General features: G+C 41.7%; 1 protein-coding gene across 2 annotated transcripts in view; it reads right to left on the bottom strand.

The window, feature by feature from the left end:
- The window catches only part of bark (C-type lectin domain-containing protein bark beetle), a 176,270-nt gene that overhangs the window by 150,462 nt on the left and 3,980 nt on the right, over window positions 1-21,828 (bottom strand). For both annotated transcript variants that reach the window (XM_072298993.1, XM_072298994.1), the window contains exons 2-3: window positions 13,475-13,554; window positions 6,707-6,733 (exon numbers count right to left, since the gene is read on the bottom strand). The gene's annotated coding sequence lies outside the window, so the exon portion shown is untranslated. The remainder of the gene's footprint in view (window positions 1-6,706; window positions 6,734-13,474; window positions 13,555-21,828) is intronic.

Genomic DNA, 21,828 nt, shown 5'->3' with positions numbered 1-21,828 from the left:
TAGGTGCCCGAATGAAAAACCTGTTGCACAGAATGAAAAGAGTACTTAAAAAACGGACATATTATCGAAAACCTAAAGATTTTTTATTACATGCCGAGTGCCTTAAAATAAATTTGTCGAATTTCCTCCATAGTCCTTTGGCATGCATTTTTCAGTCCTACGAACACGAGGGCATGGCGATGCAGCTCCTTGATACAACTATTCATGTTCTGCGGATGCCCTGGTTGCATATACACTCATTTGAAGGCGTTTCGGACATTCTCACCTCTGCGACAGTGCGCGCTTTTAAGAATAACTACAGGAATGTAATGATTCCTAATTTTTTTCATTTCCTGATTGATAGTTCTCTGATTTTTCTTGATTATCACGGAAAAAATCTCCGTTAAACCTCAGGATTTCCTCTTGTTTTCTTCTAAAAAGACAATACTTTTCTCTAAAGTTTGCGAAGATTAAATAAACTTTTTCAACTTTTGATTAATTTTTTAAGCTAAACCAGTATGAATCATTAACTGAAGAATCAATTGACCTTGGAGCTGATCGTGAGAGACAGGAAATTTCCAGGTTTTAGCATAATTTTCCAGAGAAATGCCTTGACTTTCCCAAATATTTCTCATTCTCTGACGAATGCCGGAATTTCTCGGGTTTTCTAGGTAGGTACTAGACACCATGGACTTGTATCATACGATTTTATCGCGCCATCAAAAGGGCAAGATCAGAAAATTTTTAAGTTAAATACCAGTGGTCCACACTTATTTAATTGAATGCCTAGTAGCTAAGTTAGCTAAATAGAGCGCACCCATCCCATCAAAATATCTACCTGATGCGGACTGCTGGTATTTGAAGAAAAAGTTTCTGACCTGGTCCGATTATGTGACACAGGCTAAGAGCTGTTGGAACTTTATTCCAAGGACTAAAAGCAACGAAGGACCAGTCGGCACCTATTTCAGTATAACATCTCGCCTGTCTTCGAAAAACGCGCTACGCACTTTGCGACTTGGCTAGACTGATCCGAATGCCTTCAACTTTTTGTATATGCAACAAAGACAACTCTTGAGCATACGAATAGTTGTAAAGGTATCACATCAATCTGTGTCGAAATCGTCGCGTCGGCCGATACATCCAGCTGGAAACGCCTCGTCTTGCTCTATTTCTGCTTTTAATTTGTTTTGCCTGTTTATGGTTGAAGACTCGAATAGATTATTTCTATTGGGAATGTTTAAAATTCATTTTTCGTGTCTTTTGTCACTTTGTGTTTTCCAAATCCAGTTTTTTTCTGGCGTCAACATTTTCGCAATCGGTCTCTCAAAACTGCATAAAATCATAAGGGATTTCAACTATTTTCCTCCCTCGGCATTTCACCTTGTCAGCTATTTCCTTTTCCAAAGAGGTCTGGCACACTTCCTCACCTACATCGAGAGCGCCTACTTTTTAGGGCGCCAACCAAAGTTCAGCGTAGGACGGTAAAAACGTAAGTCCTGCCCATTGGCGGTTCTAGACCCTCATGTTTGGGGGTGCCCAGAGGTGAAAAATGTCGGAGACCGGTCCCGAAGGGGAAGGTCGCTCAGGGGAGGCCTAAGTTTCGGCCCTTAAGTTTTATCCCTTTCCTCCCATCCTTTCTCTTTTTCTCTCCTTCCTTTCTACTTAAATACCTATAAATTCAACGTAGAAAATTTTTAGCAAAACTTTCCATCAAAGCTACAATCTTACCATAAAAAAACAGCAGAATCTTTGTAAAACACGGCTATCAATATTAATTCTGTTTAAAACATTTTCAATTAATTGCTGGGATTTTTACTCTGTGTGAGTGAATATAGAATCTTTAAAAGTAGTATAATTTGGTCCTTTTTATATTCAATTCTATACTGGTTAAAAAAGCAATAAATAGAGGTGAAGGAAGAAGAAGGCCTCTTTCACGGTTCCGGTAACCGCACTTAATTTTTGCTTGGGGGTGCCCGGCACCCACTGGCACCCCCGTGTAGAACCGCCTATAGTCCTGCCCTCTCCGTGCCTAAGGGATCTTCGTATTCTCAGGGCTGAACGCCTTCAAATTTTTGTGCATGCAACATGGACAATTCTCGAGTACGAATAGTTGCACGAAGGCGTTATTATATCGTGCTGTGTTGGAATCATCGTGTAGGCTAATAGTTACGGCCAGCCGGCCAGAGGCCTCCTGTGTTGCTCCATTCCTGCTTACTGTTTTTGATATTTTTTGGCTGTTTTTGGTAGGAGCGTGAGATAAGGACATCGAGAGTTTTTATCCGAGGATGAGTGGTAAAAAGACGCGCAGGGCGTAGAGGAGCCTGGCTCCATCTCCGCGCCGCGGCCGGGAAGGCAGGACAACTCCAAGTCCGAGGATCGCTTTTGTCGGAGGATGGTGCTTGGCTGGATCCGTGTGACGTGAATACTATTACCACGATGCAGGTGGGAAAGGTGGGATTTTCAAACAAGACAGGTATTTCTCTCCTCCCCCCCCCCCTCCCCCCGGACTAAGCACCCCCTCCCCCGCTACTCGCGCATCCCGCTCCGACGCCCATTCAACTCGACTCCGACCGTTACCAACGTGTTCCAACGGTCTCCGGCCCGAATCGAGTTTGAATTTTTGAAATGCCCAGTGGTGCTCTGCTCGCCGATATCCGCGCCGTCACCTCGGCGCTTGCAAAATGACGGACAAGCGGGTGTATTTATGCTGAAAGGTACCGTGTAGGAGGTGAAAGATGGGGTGTGCTCGTGGAAGCTGGATAAGAAACAATGTGGTCAGTGGATGTAGTTCCTTTTGAGAAAATGGAAAAGCGGGATTTTCAATTAAATCGAAAGGAACTGAGCGCTAACTCGTGACGTTGTGAGCCGTGGGCATGTGACAAGAGCCTTGTGGACAGGGCTCATGAGTTACAGAGGGAGGGTATGGATTCGATCGACATCAATCGATCGAAAAATGAAAACGTGAATCGATCGACAAATTGTTAAAAAAAAACGTGTCGATTCGATCGACATGAATCGATCGAAAAATGAAAACGTGAATCGATCGACGTGAATCGATTGACACCGATTCGATCGACAAAATTCGATCAATTCACGGATTTGTCGATCGATTCACGGGTTTTGTCGATCCATTCACGGGTTTGTCGATCGAGTCACGGATTTGTCGATCGACTCACGGCTTTTGTCGATCGACTCACGGCTTTTGTCGATCGAGTCACGGATTTGTCGATCGACTCACGGCTTTTGTCGATCGACTCACGGCTTTTGTCGATCGATTCACGGAATTGTCGATCGACTCACGGTTTGTCGATCGACTCACGGGTTTGTAAATCCATGAGGTGGTCGACAAATCTTGTAATAACGTACAATTTGGCAAAGCCGCATCGCATTTCATATGTGTTGATGAAAGGTATTCTCCCTGATTGAAGGCGATATCACCGGCGGAGAACCATCTCACATTTTGACTGCAGTATCACCGAGCCCACATCCCTTTGCATGTTTCGTGGCAAGTATTCCCGCTAATTGAAGGCGAAAAAACCGGCGGAGAACCTTCCCACATTGACTATGCCCCTCCCGCTTCCCATTTCATGATTCGTGGGAAGCATCCTCGCTAATTGAAGGCTAAATCACCAACGGGGAATCATTCCTCATTTAGACGACCCTCTGATCAACCCCCATATCCTAAATCATGTGCTTTCAACTATCTACCGCGCGTCCCTAAACTAACTGAAAAGTTGTTGTAAGTTTTGAACGAAAATTGATAGAACGTCCGTGTTTTTTTCATTGTTTTGTCACCGAGGGAAATTTTTCAATGAGGACTTATTTTTGTTCGACTCCCCCTTGCCCCCCCCCCCCCCCTTCCGTGGGTAAAACATGAAAAATTCAAATGGCAACCCAAATCATGCTCTTCCTCGTCACCCACAAAAAAGACCTCGGTTGTCTGATCCTGATCCTGCATTTCCTATTCTTATACCATACACGTTTAATGTTAGAGGTCAATGATCCTTAATCGTCTTTCTGTTAGCTACCGGAAGATGGCTCACCAACATGAAGCACACATTCCAAAAATAGGTCCAGTATTTAGTGCTTCAATTGTGCCTAATTGCTCTTCAAGTCTCAGCTCATACCGCCAAAGGATTCAAAAACTGCAGCCTAAAAACGAAGTGTTAAGCCAATTTCATGCCCAAAAACCGTTTTTTCACTTTTGTAGAGAACCATTAATGCTAACAATTGTGCTTTGCGGCCGGTTTTAGAGCTTCGATAGTTCTTTCGATTTCAGAAGAGCTTTTTTAAATCCGTTAATCCGTTTTCTCGCCAGAATCAAAAAACCGAGTTTTGAGCTAAAATGGTATAAAACATTTTTTTTTAAAACATTATCGGAAACAATTATGCTTTGCGTCTAATATTCAGTGCTTCAGTTGTTTCCTCGGTATCTGAAAGAATTTTTGAAATCCGTCGATTCGTTCCTTCGCCAGAGCCAAAATACCGGTACGCGAGCGCGCTGATCTGGCCTCTGTTTAAAGATCCCGCGCGAAAATTCCGGATCTTTACCAGCCGCTATTTGGAACTGCGGAAGATTAAGAGTTCCGGCCGCGCATGAATTGGATTTCCTTCCCGGATTTCACCTATTAATTACATGAAGTTAGATATAATTCTCCTTAACGTATTCGACTTTCTTTTTGTCGAGGGTATTTTTTATTCTAGGTGCCTAGGAAGCTCCGATTTAAATACAGAGTGGGCCAGAAGTTCCAGGACGGTCGGCTAACTTTTGAACGGCTGCACGTAGAAAGATGTAATTTTGAAAATGTTTCTGAGGGCCTCGTCTCCACGGGATGTTTCACGGGATTTGTCCCTGGGAAAAATCCCACTTACGAAGTTGGGAAAAATATTGAGTTAATCAATATTCTTCCCAGTACCAAGTACGGCCCTTGTACCCCTTGGACCCACTGAGAGAGGAAGAAGAAGTGAAAACGAACTGTGCGATATTTTATTCATTACCTACTCCATTGTTAATGTTTGTTCAGTTAAAATAATGTATCTAATTGTCAATTGAGTGCAAGTATTATTTTAATACCGGTTAAATACTCGACTTTAACTAATTTATCTTCCCGCGCAAACTAGTCGCAGGACTGTATGAGCCCCGTCCCGAGGAGATGGTAACTGGGAAAAATCCAGAAGTTGGGGAAATAGGTCCCAACTAGGATTTTCTTCCCGGATCTCACATATTAATTACATGAAGTTTGAAATAATTCTCCTTAACAAATTCGACTTTTTTTCAAGGGGGTATTCTATTTTGGGTGCCTCCTATGTTCCCGATTTATATACAGTGTAGGCCGGAAGTTTCAGGACGGTCGGCTTGTATTATAAGAATTAAGGGGCTATGTCCCCTGGCTGCTACGCGGCTCAACTCCTAGAGGACGCTTCGCGCTCTCGAAGGCCCGCGTCGACAAAAGAACGACTCAAAAAACTGAAAGGGTTTTCATCCATGACTCTCATTTATCCAATTCCTCTCTGGCCGGGAGCGATTGGACCAACAAGAATCGAATGAAAAAATCGGCAATTATGTCAAACTCCTCGCCAATTGACTGAAACGAAACGGGACGGAGCGTTTCGTCGCTTTTGGATAGTCTGTAGCAACGTCTGCAGTGTCTGTCTCACGGGTTTGTCGATCGACTCACGGATTTGTCGATCGATTCACGGGTTTGTCGATCTACTCACGGGTGTGTCGATCCATTCACGGGTTTGTCGATCCATTCACTGGTTTGTAGATCCATTCACGGCTTTTGTCGATCGACTCACGGGTTTGTCGATCGACTCACGGGTTTGTCGATCGACTCACAGGTTTGTCGATCGACTCACGGGTTTGTCGATCGATTCACGGGTTTGTCGATTGATTCACAGTAGTCTCACAAACCGAACGAATTAAACTGAAAAACTCAAGAAAGGAACGCGGATAGGATAAACTAAGGTCTGGCGCTGAAAAATCTTCATTGGTTGATCCTCAAAATTTCTCTCGGCGCAAAGCACAAGGACCATTTTCAGCGGGACTTGTGCTCTCAAAATTTCCCGTAATTGGAGAAATGCTTGGAAATTGAAGGAGCGTTGAAATTATAAATCACTTCAACCGGAACATAAGCCAGCGAATCCCTTTTTTTTTGGGGGGGGGGGGGGGGGGGCGTCGTGTTAGGTAGCGGGTACTCGATGTGGAAAGCGAGACGGGCGCATACGTGTAGTCTGTGGAGATTCCGCGCGACTGATCAAAACTCAAGCTTCACGGCCGAGCCCGGGCTCCGACGAATCCAGTTGCGTTGATGTCCATGTTGCGCTTTCCCATAAGCCCGCACAGTGAGCAAGGATCCATGTATCTATGACCGCTCTACTACCGTGCTAAGGAAAAACACCGTATGAACCTCCAGGCGTTGCCAAATTTCCTCTCATGAAATACGATTTTATTGGGGAAATTGTAAATATTTTTCCTCCAATTTTTCAGACTATTTTGTTCGCAATATAATCTAAAATATCTGATAATTTTAAAGAGAAACATGCATAAATTTCATCAAAAATAAATGTTTTATCCGAGGAAATTTGGCAACTGTCGAATGTTCATACGGCGTTCATCCTTAGCACAGCAGTGTAGCCTGCGTTGAAAAAAAAATTAGCTTAAATTTGCCGCCCAATTTTTTTTTTATCTTAATTTAAGCTGATGCAGAAAATTAAAATTACATACCTTATGAGAGTCTCGCAGCTATCAATCCTGAAATACGAGAAAAGGAGGTCATTAATATCACACGTTGCATTGAAATGAGGAAGGATACTAGTAGTTAATTATATGTAAAGGACACACGCAATATGGGATTATTCAGCAATTGTTAATTGCTGTACTTCTGGGAAATAGAAAGGGAAAGGCCGTTTATACACAAATATACAGTAATTTTCCCAGATTTTGTTAAGTGATAGTAAACCACGAAAAACGAGTTCGACTTTGCGTACACGAAAAAAAAACTTCGTGCATGGGACCCGCAGTTGAGGCCATATGGATCTCTGAAGTTTACTGATCACGCATCGGAAAACTTGAGGTCAAGCTGCCGAAGTTCGGGTCAGACATCGAGGCACTTCGGAATGTACTGGAGTACTTCAGATGTCTGACCCGAACTTCGGCAGCTGGACCTCAAGTTTTCAGATACGTGATCCGAAAACTTCAGAGATCCATATGACTTCAACTTCGGGTCCTACGCACGAAGATTTTTCCTCCATGTATGTTGGACTCCAATTTGCACGCACATCCCCCAGAGAGCTAACATGACGTCCGAAAATGTACCTAATACCGTGTTGTTACTTTCCACTCCTCTATCGCAATTTATGGTCCGCACAGTTGCTACCATTGCGTGGCTGCACAAACCATGGATCGCAGAGGCATCGCCCAGAGGCGTAGCAGAAGAAATCGCGGTGGTGCGCCAAGGATATACCAATATGCGGACGCTATGTTGGCTTCCGGTGAGTTTAAACGGCAGTTCAAAGTATGCATCCATGAGCAAAGCAATGAGGATGGGACAATTGCGCTAAAAATTGAATCGCGTTTTGATGGTTTATTCTCGTGAAATTTAAAACCAAAATCCGAACATCTAGTTCCTGCGTCCAAACGGGGACACTGAAAAAAAAACACATTGTATCTAGAGGTCAGACTCTTGAAAACATTGACAAGAAAAAATACTCTTGATTCAATCAGATTTAAGCTTAAATCAAAAGGAAATCCGCTCAAATTAAGAGGCTGGGTTCTTGATTTAAGCTTAAATCTGATTGAATCAAGAGTATTTTTTCTTGCCGATGTTTTTAAGAGTCTGGACTCTAGATCCAATGTGTTTTTTTTCCAGTGGACGAAGCCTCATCAAAAAACACGGCGTAAGACGTCATCCACCGTAATTGTGAATTGTATGCCATTCCTTGGTTACGTACCCCCGTTTCATTGATCAATAAAAACGTTTGCACTGATTGCTTTATATAAAACACTGATGAAACCAATACGGCACTGATGAAACCAATACGGCACTGATGAGAAAAACCACGAAATCGACTACCGCGATGGATGATTTCAGACTAAGCGTTTAACAGTGGGCAATCCCTCTTGTATAATAACAAAGGAATTTGCCGGACGAACGGATCTTACTTAATTCTGCTCATCTCCATGCCGAAACCATCAAAACACGATTCTGCGCTGCGGTGCGGCTGAACCATTGACCATTGAGAAGTTTTTTCCCCGGGATATATTTTCGTGCGCGTCGACATTTTTGACATTTCAATCCGCGAAAATGGGAAACGCAAAAAAATGACGAAAAAAATGACAATGAAAAAATGAAATCAATGCGACTGGTCAGAGATGAAAAGTCTATGCGCTCCCATGCGAGTTTCCCCGGCTGAGAATATGGAGCTCAGGATTATGAGTTAGTTTTTACAAGGATACTTTCACGCCTGTCAAAATTCCTGAAAGATCGATCCACGAAAGTTAAAAACGCGCTTGGAGTAGACGCTTAACCGGTCCGGAAAACAAACGGAAAATCCATGCTCCCATCCCAGTTTCAGCGGCCGAGAATCTGGAAACTCGGATTTTTCTGTAGCTTCCCAAAGGATATTTCCCCGCCTTTGGCAATTTTTACAATTGCGATCCGGGAATGTTGGAAATGCGCTGTAAATAATTAAGCCCGTGGAAATGGTCGGAAATGAAAAAAGAAAGAAAAATCCATTCTCTCTTCCATTTGTGTAGGATGACCATCTGCGGCGAGAATTTTCGATGTTTTTTCCTTCTTGCCACTTTTACCGGCTGAGATTCCGGAGCATTCGGTTTTGTTCTTCACGGATCCTTTCGCGTCTACGGGATTTTCGAAACTTCGATCCGAGAAAATTAAAATGCGCCATGAATGATAAGAGCCATGCAACTGGTCGGAAAAAACGGAAAAATCCACGTTCCCACGTCGGTTTCTCCGGCCGAGAATCTGCAGCTCAAATTTTTCAGTATAGCTTTTCCGCGGATATTTTCTCGCCGGTGGGAATTTTTGAAAATTCCATTCCAAAAATTAGAATGTGCTAAAAGTGATGGAGCCAATGCAACTGGTTGGAGAATAATAAGGAAATTAAAAGCTCCCTTGTCATTTATCTCGGATGACCATCCGAAATGCGGAATTTTGAGTTCTCGCTCCAAGCATATTTTCGGCTACTTTAGATACTTTGAAAGTTCGATCTAATAATGTTAAAAACGTGCTATAAATAACGGGGTCGATACGACTGATCGGAGAAAAATGAAAAATGTATTCTCTCAACCACTTGTCTTGGATGACCATTTGCAGCGCGGAATTTGGAATTCATTTTCCAACCAGATTCTCGCGCGTATGGAAATTTTTGAAAGTTCGACCCGACAATTTAAGAAGGCGCTATTAATAATAAAGTCAATGTAACTAGTCGGAAAATAACGAAAAATCAATGCTCTCATGCCACTATCTCTGCCTAAGAATCTGGAGCTAGGAAGTATCATTAGTTTATTCGAGGATATTTTCGCGACGACGAAACTTTTTAAAGCTAAGATTATCCTTCATTTTCGCGGGATACCACACCGATTACCTACTCCGGAGTCCCAATTCCATTGAACGATGCGATGAGAGACGAATGCCTGCGTCTGCACTCACAAATCACAAACGTCAGCGATTAGAGATACGCGACGGGCTCACGATCTCCTTCATTTTCGCGAGATACCACACCACATACCAACTGCGTAGTCCGATTTAATATGCAATTAATTTTCGCATTCAACGATGCGAGCAGTGTAACTACATTCGTTAACATTAGTGGTTTGAGATGGCGAAAAGCTAAGATTCTCCTTCTATTTCGCGTGATATCACATTCCTACTCCGCAGTTCCAATAGTTGCTCGCTGGATTTCTGCGTGTTAAATAGTAACAAATTACGCGCGTTTTACCTCAATACGGCGTCAAGCACGTGACATTTCGAACAGATTGGCGAGATTCTACATAATAACGCGCTGTTCATCTCGGTGTCGCGCGGGATGCGTTTTTTTTTTTTTTTTTTGCAACTTTGAAGGAGGAAATGAGAGATTACGCGAGAACCACCGCAATATCGCGGCGTGTGTGAAAATTTTACAGCAGTTGAAAAACATTGAAGATCCCACAATTTTCACCTCAATCGCGGAAAAACGCGAATTTAATATCGACGCGGGCACAATGGAGATGTTGCATGTGTGAGGAATTTGCGATTTGACTGTTGATTCTTGTGCAAAGATTCGCGAGAAACACGATGGTGCCACTGGTTTTCTCTGAAATCAACTCCCAAGCTCATAAAAAAGCTCTCAAGTTGAAGCCAAAATGGAGGGGATATCCCACGCTATCCTGAGAGTCCACCTCTCCACCAAGACAACCTCTCCATTCAAAGATAGGGAGCAAATACATCAGCAGGGATGCCGTGCTTTCAGTTTTAGAGTCCCCAAATGAATTGGCAGCCCTGTCAATGTATTTGCACCCTATCTTTGCATGGAGAGTTTGTCTTGATGTAGACGTGGACTCTCAGGGTAGGGTGGGATATCCCCTCCATTTTGGCCTCATCTTGAGAGCTGTTTTTGAGCTTGGAAATGATTTCAGAGAAAACCAGTGGCGCCCACCATCGTGTTTCTCGCGAACTTTTGCATAAGAATCAACTGTCACATCGCAAATTCCTCACACATGCAACATCTCCATTTTCATGACCGTAGTAAATTCAGTTAGAAGAAACTCTATGAATCTCCTTCAATTTCGCGTGATACCACTCAATGGCCTTTCTCAATTGACTTACGTCTCAATGTTGTGCAAAGTACGCGATATTTTTAACGAATTAATTAAATCCTGAGAAATTATGCGGTTTTCATCTCGCCATCGCACGAAATGCGCTTCTTTCTGGCAATTTTGCAAGAAAAATGAGAAATAACGTGATATTCACCGCAATGTATGTATGCGCTTCTACTTTAGACATTATCTGTGAAACCAATTATCAAATTACCGCCCCTTTCACCAAACTCATTACCAAACTGGAAACTGGAAACGGCACCGGATACGAGAAATAAAATAAGGGACATTTCGCATCCGTCGCCGATTTTGGATGCACATCCACTTGCATCAACTAATAAAATACGCTTCATCATGAACGTCAGTAATTCGAGACAGGTAAAAACCCAAGATTTGCCTGCAGAGCGGCGTGATACCACATATCATACCAACGGCGTAGTTCTAATAGTTGAGCGCCGCATTCAACCGCATACTGCCTACATTCATAGCCTCAGTAATTAGAGACAGGTGGAAGGCCTAAGGTTTTCCGTCAAAGCGGCGTGATTTCACAAACCATACCAAAGCCTGAGTTCAAGTAAAGTTGCGCATCATATCTAGAATGTAGGCCCTACATTCATAATTTTAGTAATTCGAGACAGGTGAAAAGAGGTAAGATTCTCCTTCAAAGCGGCATGATACCACATCACATACCAACGCCGCTGTTCCAATATTTACGCGCTTGATTTCAGAATTGAGCGTTGGGAGCATTATGCCCACATTTATAAACGCCAGTAATGTGTAACAGGTGGAACGCCAATACTTCCCTTCATTTCCGCTCGATACCACATCACGTACCTACTCCGGAGTCCGAAAAGAGGAGTTTCCTTCAAAGCGGCGTGATACCACATCACATACCAACGCTGCTGTTCCGATATTTACGAGACTCACATGCGCCAACACGCCAAACGCGCCTAAAAAATGAGGGATATGCGCCAACGTGGTTCCTCAAATGATGCCCCCCCCCCCCCCCCCCTCCTCTCCAAAAAAAAATCATAATTTTTCTGTTGGGTGATTTTTTTAAATTTCGACGCTCGGCAGCGGATTCTGACTTTTCATTAAATGCGCCGTGATACATGATTAAAAAGTCAATTTGGCCCCCAAAAAATTTTCGATGGCCCCTAAAAATCGAGCTTCATGGGCCACATGGCCCCTGAAACTCAAAGGTGAGTCTCGAACACTGTTAAGAAATGATACGAATGGGTCAGTTACCCTAGTCACAGAATCGCATGTTGTTAGTTTCAGCTTAGAGATTAGCAAAACCCGAGTTAAGATGTTTTCGAACACCAAGTTTGTACGTTCATTATTAACGGAGATATCGCCCATCGGAGAATACGGTGTATCACGGTGTACGGTGTAATACGGTCATTAGTGTTCGAAACTGGCCTCTGAGTTTCAGGAGCCATGTGGCGCATCAAGCTTGATTTTTAGGGGTCATTGAAGATTTTTTAGGGGTCAAATTTACTTGTTGTCTATATATCACAGCGCATTTAGTGAGAAGTTTGACGCAAGGTGCTTTAGTTACAAAACTAGTAGCTGTAACTTGGGGAAATTTCGAAAAATTACCAAACAGAAAAATTAGGATTTTTTTTTGGGGGGGGGGGTGTAATTTTTTAGGGGCCTCGTTGGCGTAGAGCCTTCATTTTTTAGGAGCCATGACCGATTTCTTAGGCGCATTTGACGCGTTGGCGCCTGTGAGTTTCGAACATTGAACGTCATACACCGCGTTGATGCGTATCATGGTTGCAGTTTCCCTTTTAATTTCATTAAGCAGTGATATACATACACATTTGTACTGGTTACTGGGTTTTTCTTCCTCGCAATTTATTTGCCTATTATTTTATGACTGAATGCACTTGCGCAGTGGATAATGTTATTTTACACCATGTTTCTTCATAGGTGATATTTCTGTTGATACTGGACGTAAAAAATTGGCTACTGGACAAAATTTGTCCATGTTTGCTGTTAAGTAAGCTGAAATCATCAAAATACGATTCTGTCTAACGCAATTGACCCCTTAATCAGGCCCGCCACAAGGGGGGAGGGGCCCCTGTCGCCCGTAACACACCATTTCGAATTCACCTATAGCCTTTGTCTCGTAAGGAAAAGTGAAAACTTCACCCTTAAACTTTCGCAAAAAGTGAATCAATTTTCAAAAACACTCTGGGACACTGTAGAATTCTTCTTACTTACTTGTATGAAGATTTCTATTCATTTAGTATATAAATAATTTTTTTATGTGAATAAGCTTCTCTCCTTAAATATACTGATCATTTATTTACTTTACTTTAACCTTGTTGATTTTAATGATACTACAAATTATTTTTCCCGTAGTTAGGGGGCTGAGGGAGGGGGGCCCAGACCTTAAAACTGGTACCAGGGCCCGAGCTGGGATGTGGCAGGCCTGCCCTTATTGTATCCTGCAACAATTGTCTACTGCAGAGGGAAAATGGATAAAATTTAAAGACAAAAAAGGAAGAACTTTGTCCATTTTTGCTGATAAAGCTGAAACCATCAAAATACTATTCTGTCCAACGCAACAGTCAACTGACCCATGTTGTATCCTGCAAAAATCGTCGACTACAGAGGGAAAATGGATAACATTTAATGATAAGAAAGAAAGAACTATTAGATACGTACCAGATGAGAGCTGTGAAATTGCCCGACGCCAAGCTGTAAGCACTCACGACACAACACTTTCACTGGAATAGCACTGCGCACTAAAAATTTGGCCACAAAAAGATCGTTAGGATAGAAATAGTTAAAAAAAAAAAAAATCCAGATTCACCAGGAATGGAATCATGTGCGCTTAACCTACTTAAATTCTGCTCAGATAAGGCGTTTACAATAATACATAACATGAGAACAAGATAGGAAAAATCATGAAAATAAAATGATGATAATGATAATAAATGCGCGGCGTATCTTGAAACTAGAATAATACAACCACGAGAAAAGTTTCTTGTGGATAGTCAAAAAACGAAAAAGGGGAAGAAACCAAGCATACTTATTGCATGTTCTTCCAACTCCAATATGTTAACTTCCAGATACAGATGTAATAATTTCCAATTATTTTTGTTTGGATATTTGCTTGCTTTATAAGTCCCACATAATTAACGTGTGCTTCGTTTTTGTATACTAATAAAACAAAGTTGAATAATTTAACGTTAAACCAGTATCGTGGATGCAAGCCATGAGCCGCATCAGCGCTTTAAATTCATCGTTCGACCTGGCGTGAGATTTTGATCTCGAAGCGAAAATCCGTGATTATACATTAGGAAACCTACCAACAATATTGGCTGCCAAGTTTCATGTTTGGACATCAAATTTACTGAATCAATGAGGACTGAAGATTCGACAACTATTTCTAGGAACACTACAGGAAGCAAGACTTTTTCTGCCCCCCCCCCCCCCCCCCCTCCAATCCGGTTTCATCAGGACACATTGATGAGTGCCTTCACTGCAGGAATACTTTCTTAAATCTAAAATTCAAGGACTTAAGGACGGAATTTGATCTTCGTCGGCATGTGAGTACCGGACCGGAAGAAAATTTCGAAGTTCCGCAGCGAAACTCACTGGCTTTTTAGTGTTGGGAAAATTTCTCTGACTTTCCCAGGTTTTCAGCGACTTGCCGAGAACTATTCGCCCTGGGTGAATCATTCCTAAATCTTTATCAGGGCTGCCGATACTCTTACGTTTCGACAAATTAAGTTCTTCATTTGACTCACTTATCGCTCAACGTTTCTCAATTTTGTTCTCTCTTCACTCACTGAGTCTCGATTTTACTTCCACTTTTCACTGTTCTCGATTTTGCTCGCTCTTTATTCTCCGTTCTTGATTTTACTCACTCTTTACTCATCGTTACTCGATATTACTCACAATTTGCTCACTGTTTCTCAATTTTACTCACAATTTGCTCACTGTTTCTCGATTTTACTCAAATTTTGCTCAATGTTTCTCGATTTTACTCACATTTTGCTCACTGTTTCTCGATTTTACTCACATTTTGCTCACTGTTTCTCGATTTTACTCACATTTTGCTCACTGTTTCTCGATTTTACTCAAATTTTGCTCACTGTTTCTCAATTTTACTCACTTAGTACTCGCGAATCGTGCGAGATAAGAATTCTTTTAGGATCGATTATGACTCCATCGATCGCTCATCACACCGTGAGACACTACGGTGGAGAATTATTCTTGAATTATTCACAGATCATTGGATTACTCTCAAACTACTAACATTACACCCATTTAACTCGTCAATGCTTAAATTACTCACGAGTCGGCAGCCCTGATTTTCTCACTGAGAAGAATTGGATACATAACTCGCAACAAAAACAACAGTTTCCGTGACAGTTGGTCGTTACGCTGAGAAAAATAATTCTTGTGTTAGAGAACAGCAATTACTGCTGTTATTAGTAATTCTGCTGCTGATTGTTCTCTGTCTGCTACGAACTGCGAATACTTCTTCCTCTCCTACTGCCATTACTAATTTTTGAGTCCGATCGCCAGTTTGCTAATTTTCTCAAATCAAGGAATTTTAGCAGCTGCTGTGACTACTGTTGTTGCTGCCTATTGCGTCCTCCTTCTGCTGCTTCTTCTCTCTGATTTATTTCTTCAACTCCTTTCGCGTGAATGAGCATTTTGAGTAACAAGAAGATTTTAATTTTTCTAGTGTGACAGAAGGAACGATGGGAGAGGATGTTACAGTTCTTCATGTCCCACATTCTCTCAGTCTTATCTGTGATCTGAAGCAGGGTGGTGGGGCGTTCCTTGACCTTATGGCCTGTGATCTAAGCAAGTGTTTCCATCATTGTGAAACTGAATTTCCGTAAAAAAGGTGTGTTAGATGCATAGAATGAATTGTGACTATGAAAACACTGACGCATCAATCTAGCTAAGCTCGGGAAAGGCGTCATTCACGGAAAACAGCAAGTTGCGTAGCTGTAATCCCACGGCTATGGCTGAAATTCGACGATCATCATCTTGAAATGGGGGACAGGAAGGAGGGATTCAGAATGGCACAAAATTCGAATAGTATTTACATAGAAAAAAGCAGAACAGATTAATTAATTAGACAGAGAAAAGCAGAAGATATTATTAATTACATAGGGAAAAGCAGCAGATATTAATTAATTAGATAGAGAAAATCAGGAAAGATGCATTAATTAGATAGAGAAAAGCAGGGAACATGCATTAATTAGATAGAGGAAAGCAGGAAACCTGCATTAATTAGATAGAGGAAAGCAGGAAACATGCATTAATTAGATAGAGAAAAGCAGGAAAGATGCATTAATTAGATGGAGAAAAGCAGAATATATTATTTAATTAGATGAAGAAATCAGAAAAGAAAATGAAAGGTACAACTCAAGAACTAACTGAACAAAAGGTTAGCTACTTTAATAAACTACTAAAGAAGAAAATGTAGAAACATCTGAGAAATGGAGCTCTTGCATGTGTTAGGGATTTGCGACTGAAGTACTTATTCCTAAGTAATATTTCGCTCGAAACAAGATGGTGCCACTATAGTTTTCTCTAATATCGATTCCCAAGCTCAAAAAAAGCTCTCAAAGTTGAGGCCGTAATGGAGGGGATGTTTAACACTGCCCTCAGAGTCTACGTTTATATCCAGTTAAATTTTCCATGCAAAGATAGGGAGCAAATACATTAGCAGATTTGCCACTTTATTTGGAGACTCCGAAGTTGTAACCACGGCAATTCTGCTAATGTATTTGCTCCCTATCTTTGCATGGAAAATTTTACAAGGTGTAATGGGCTCTCAACGTTGCGAGGAATATCCTCTCCATTACAAACTGAACTCTGAGAGCATTTTAGAGCTTCGGAATTGATTTCGGAGAAAACCAATGGCACCATCGTGTTTTTCACGAAATTTTACCAATGAGAAAGTTGAAGTACTTGAAACGCAAATCCGTGACACTTGCAAAAACTCCACCGTGTTGGGTTTTTTTTTTTTTTTTTTTTTTTTTTTTTTTTTTTTTTTTAAATTTACATTTAATTTTTATTTTATTTTGAGTGGGTGAATGTTGATCCCTTCTTCGTGGATGTTGCCTCAGAAGAGGGATGGAGAAGTGGAACTGAGAGTGAGTTCGCGTGGTTCGTAGAACTTCAATCAATCCCGCATACAAATCAGTCAATCCCGCGTGCAAATCAGTCAATCAGTATACAACTCAGTCAATCCCGCATGCAAATCAGTCAATCAGCGTACAAATCAGTCAATCAGTCCAACAGTCAAAAAGTATATAAGGAGAGGAAGGAGTGGAAGGAGAGGAAGGAAAGGTGGGAGGGAGAGAAAGAAAGAAAGAAATAGAGGAAGAGGAGACTGGTGAGCATGCCCAGCTTAGGCATCGGAAGCCAATCCCGAGGTCACCGACCAAGGGTAAAAGGGCACCTCCATGGTGCCCGCAACCATCCACCGGGGTAGACGTGCGGCCGGGGCGGTGTCTGCAGATCGCTCCTCTAGCGCCCCCAGACGGTACAAGACGTCCGCCGACCGGATGGACGACCGCGCGCCGGGCGCTCCGACGAGTGCTCGGTCGGACGACAGAGCCTCCAACTCAACTTCACTTTCAGGCCGAGGCTAAAGGCCTCAGCCTGAAAGTGAAGCTGATACGGAAGCACTATCATCACGGTAGAGCAGTCGACGGAGCGTCCAGCGGGTGTCCACCCGCTCGTCGGACATCAACGACGTTCGCCGACCGGGCGGACGACCGCGCGCCGGGCGCTCCGACGAGTGCTCGGTCGGACGACAGAGCCTCCAACTCAACTTCACTTTCAGACCGAGGCTAAAGGCCTCAGCCTGAGAGTGAAGCTGATACGGAGGCACTGTCATCACGGTAGAGCAGTCGACGGAGCGTCCAGCGGGTGTCCACCCGTTCGTCGGACGTCGGACCGTAAGGAAGCACTATAACCGAAACTGACGGCCGTCGTCGTCGTTGTGCGTCACGGCTGTGAAATGCACGTCGCGGCTGATACGGAACTTCCGGGACCTCTTTAAGGCGATTCGATGGACCCATATTTTGTGTCAGAACGGCATGCGATACATCGCATCAATTAGTTCCATTTTTTCAGCTACTCGTCATTTTCCTCCAATTTTGAGATCGCAATTCTGTTGTCAGGAGACAAAAGCACTCACTTACCAATTTTAACAAAGAAATTCAACGTAATAAAGGCGTGGTTCTTTCAGAGAGAAAACATCGCATTCGATCCTGATACCGAAACGGCACTCGAATGCGATATTTTCTCTCGGAAAAAACGACGCCTTAATTACGTTGAATTTCTTTGTTAAAATTGGTAAGTGAGTGCTTTAGTCTCTTGACAACAGAATTGCGATTTCAAAATTGGAGGAAAATGACGAGTAGCTGAAAAAATGAAACCAATTGATGCGATATATCGCATGCCGTTCTGACATAAAATATGGCGTCCATCGAATCACCTAAAGCTTGGGTCAAAATCACAGTGCGGAGCCCGGTTTCCACCATCAAATTGAGCCCATCAAAATTGATCACCGATGGAACTGTGGGCTCAATTTGATCGTGGAAACGGAGCTCCACGGTGTGAGTTTGACTCGAGCACATACGCCGATTGCACAAGTCCCAAATGGGAACCGATACGACAAGTTCAGCTCATCGTCTCGACTCCCATTTGGAACGTGTGTAATCAGCTCTTCTAACCTCTGCACCCTCCCTCTAAAAGGCACTCACCCTCGAGACTTTCTTCAAGTTGATGCTCAAATGCTGAAATACATTTATAATTTTTACTTCTATTTCAAGTAACTCAGTATTAACTTTCAATTATGACTTAACGCATTAATATTTCAATTGCAGAGGTGTGAGTGCCGAAGTTGCTAAGGCACCTCTTAAAAATAAAACTTATTACTGTACCACTACTATTACTACTACTACTACTACTACTACTACTACTACTGCTGCTGCTTTTACTACTACTGCACAAGATATACATAGGGAGAAAGAAGAACAGTCGGTAGTGATGTCATATATCGCAGTTTCAGGCACGCAAGTTTGCATTACGTCAGTAAAATGTATTTTTTTGCTTCTGGTAACACTGTTTCCGTACGAAGAGAGCGCATCCGAGAACCTACTTCTTTCAGATGCATTAGCTAAGGAAGTTGTTTGAAATTTGTTTGTCAGAAAAATATTAAGGAGAGAGAAAAGAAAAGCCGCAAATTTCATAAAATAGCACGACTACTTGCAAATATTTAAGTTGGAAATCTAAATTAACGTGAATACTGATAATCTGAAAACGTCCTCTCAGATAGCTCGAGCGAAAAATCGCGTTGGTTTTTTTATTGGGAGCTTCAGTGATAATTTTATTTATTTCACGAATCAAGAGTAACATCTTTGAACGATTTTACTCCCTAGAATTACAAATCATGGGGACAGGGCATCAATATGATTCGAAAAGATAACTATCATAAAAATAAAACTGAAATATTGAATGAGAGATCAGCATCATAGCTACTTGAACTTTCAAAACGACATTAAAAAGTGAGGCATTACAGTACTACGGGGGAGGGGGCACTGAGAGTACTAGGAACCCCCTCTCCCGTCAGAGAGTTTGAATTTATAAACTTCCCCCTTCCAATGAAAAATGTCCGGCTATTCCACCGGTATGAAATAAAAACTACGGCACAAGGACTCAAGTGAACTTTTAAAAAATCTCTGCAATGGAGCTTCAGAAAAAAGCATGTTTTTCCATTATAATGGTTTCTGATCTATTGTTAAAGTGATGTGCGATAAGACACATGAGGACAAGAAAAAAGAGAAGCGTAAAAGTTGAGTTTCGGCTGCGATAAATTGCTGATTAGGCGCCACGCACTACCAGATGCCCTACCGACAACAAATAAATAAAAAAGCGACACGTTCTGATCATCAGAACGCGCAACCACTAGCGCCTTGCTTCATGCACTGGGAGGGGAATAAGTTCCTCCTTTGATCAAGGAAAAATGAAAAAAATAAATCGATAAAAAGCCGCGATAACGGTAGATACCTAGCTCTGAAAATACTGTTGCTAACTTGACAACTAAATGGTGAAGAAATCACCTACCCACTAATGTTTATAGGACGAAAAATTCCCCCGGCTCCAAGAGCAAGTAACAACTGCCGTGATAAGGCTACTGAGAGTTGGGACTGCTCGAGAGCCAAAGCGTCTCTCACCAAGAAAAGATGCGAGGAAAAAAGGATCAAAATTCGGAGAAACTGCGATGACTTTCACGCCAAGAAAAAGTTGGGTTTCTAGATTTTACATAAAGCTTAAGGCGGTAATGGGCCAGGGCCACCTAGTGAATGAAAATTGTATGTTTCTGCAACCCAGAATTATCATCGTTCACCTACCCCACCGATACTGATGGCAATAAAACTTTTGGATAAAATTGATTTTATCTCTGAATCCCAAGTTGTTTGGGTTCACAGAGAGGGGATTTTTCATTGTAAAACTATAGCACTCCGATGTCAGTCAGGATCCAAACGCAACACGAGCAGTTATGCATAATAACAAGCTTTAGTAAATCCGTGAGAAATCAAGAAAATACCGATTCTAATCGGTGTAGAAGTAAATGCGGGGAAATACAACAAATAATTTTATAAAATTTCGAAAATAATTCATAAAATTCATCCCATAATATAAATATGCCCATTTAAAGTGAATCAGCTCTTGAGAACACTGCTAATTTCCTTTTTTTTTCATCTTTGAAGCTTCCTGGTTTATAAGACTTCTTGCGGTTCAAGGGTTAGCTTTTGCGTATTCTTTGGACTGCAATTTGTAATTTGGAACTATAATTTCTGGCTCAGTTTAAAAACATCATACGTACAGTTAGTTTCCTTCTGCACCTAAGTGTTTCTACAGATGAGCCAGAAATTGTAGTTCCAAATTGCAAAATGTAGTCCAATTAAAAGTTCAATTACTCTCACTGACTGTTTCGTCTCTGCCCGCACACAGTGCGGCGATTTCGGCCAGACAATGATAGCAACAACCGCCATTAAAAGTACAGTTTTTTACACTTTTCACAAGATTAGAAAAAATAAAAATAAGCAGTTTTCGCATGAGCTGATTCGCTTATGATGTATGAATCCGAAATACTAAGACACTCAATATATTCTGTTTAAATTCTTGTTGTTTTTTTTTCCTCCTTTTTTCCTATGTTATTGTTCTCTTAGCGCTTAGTTTTTGAAAGCCGCTGCGAGACTCAGACGCCACAATCCTTAGGGAGGGTATCTCTATGTGCCAGAAATGCGGAATCACTTTAGAAGAAAAGTACTATTCTAATCTAATGTATGATGATGGTGTATGCCCTAATGACATTTACTTATCTAAGTAAATATAATTAAAACACTAATACTGTGGCCCAAATACTGTAAGTTACAGGATGATAAAATAAAGCTGGGTCCACACTGTCCTACGGGGAAATCAAAGCAAATCAGCAGTGAAACCTCAAACACCTATTCATCCTTTATCAGGGATTTTGTTTATTAAAATTTAAAGTTAATTTCAAAATTTCATTCTCATGTTATTATTGGACTCTTAATTTTTGTACATGAGAAAATTTGGTTTTTTTAAACTAACCATATAAAGATATTGGAAAGTAAAAATATATAATGATCCGTATACACTGCTACATATAATGGTAAAATACTTTAGTATTTCTATGCATCAGCCTGAGCTGATAACTCTCCCACCTCCTCCTTGCACTGATACTCATTAGAGTTCTTTTGGTGTCTTTCGTGCTAGTTTTTGGAATGGGCCTGTTGCATGCAAGAGATACAGCCGTGCGAATAGACTTTTCAGTGGTTAAATGACACGAAAATTACGATGGTCACATTAAAAAAGTCTGAAATACACTCCTTACTGCGCAATTTGCGTTGTTATGAACGCGCTTTTTTCAAATTTCCCGCGTCTGGGGGCAGTTTTCTAACGGAAACAATTAACGGCAACTCGCGGCCATTTCCGGTCAACTAAAA

The sequence above is a fragment of the Bemisia tabaci genome, chromosome 3, assembly GCF_918797505.1.
Source record: "Bemisia tabaci chromosome 3, PGI_BMITA_v3".
Taxonomy (NCBI): domain Eukaryota; kingdom Metazoa; phylum Arthropoda; class Insecta; order Hemiptera; family Aleyrodidae; genus Bemisia; species Bemisia tabaci.
The sequence above is the reverse complement of the archived record's forward strand: the minus strand, read 5'-3'. Positions and strand labels throughout refer to the sequence as shown.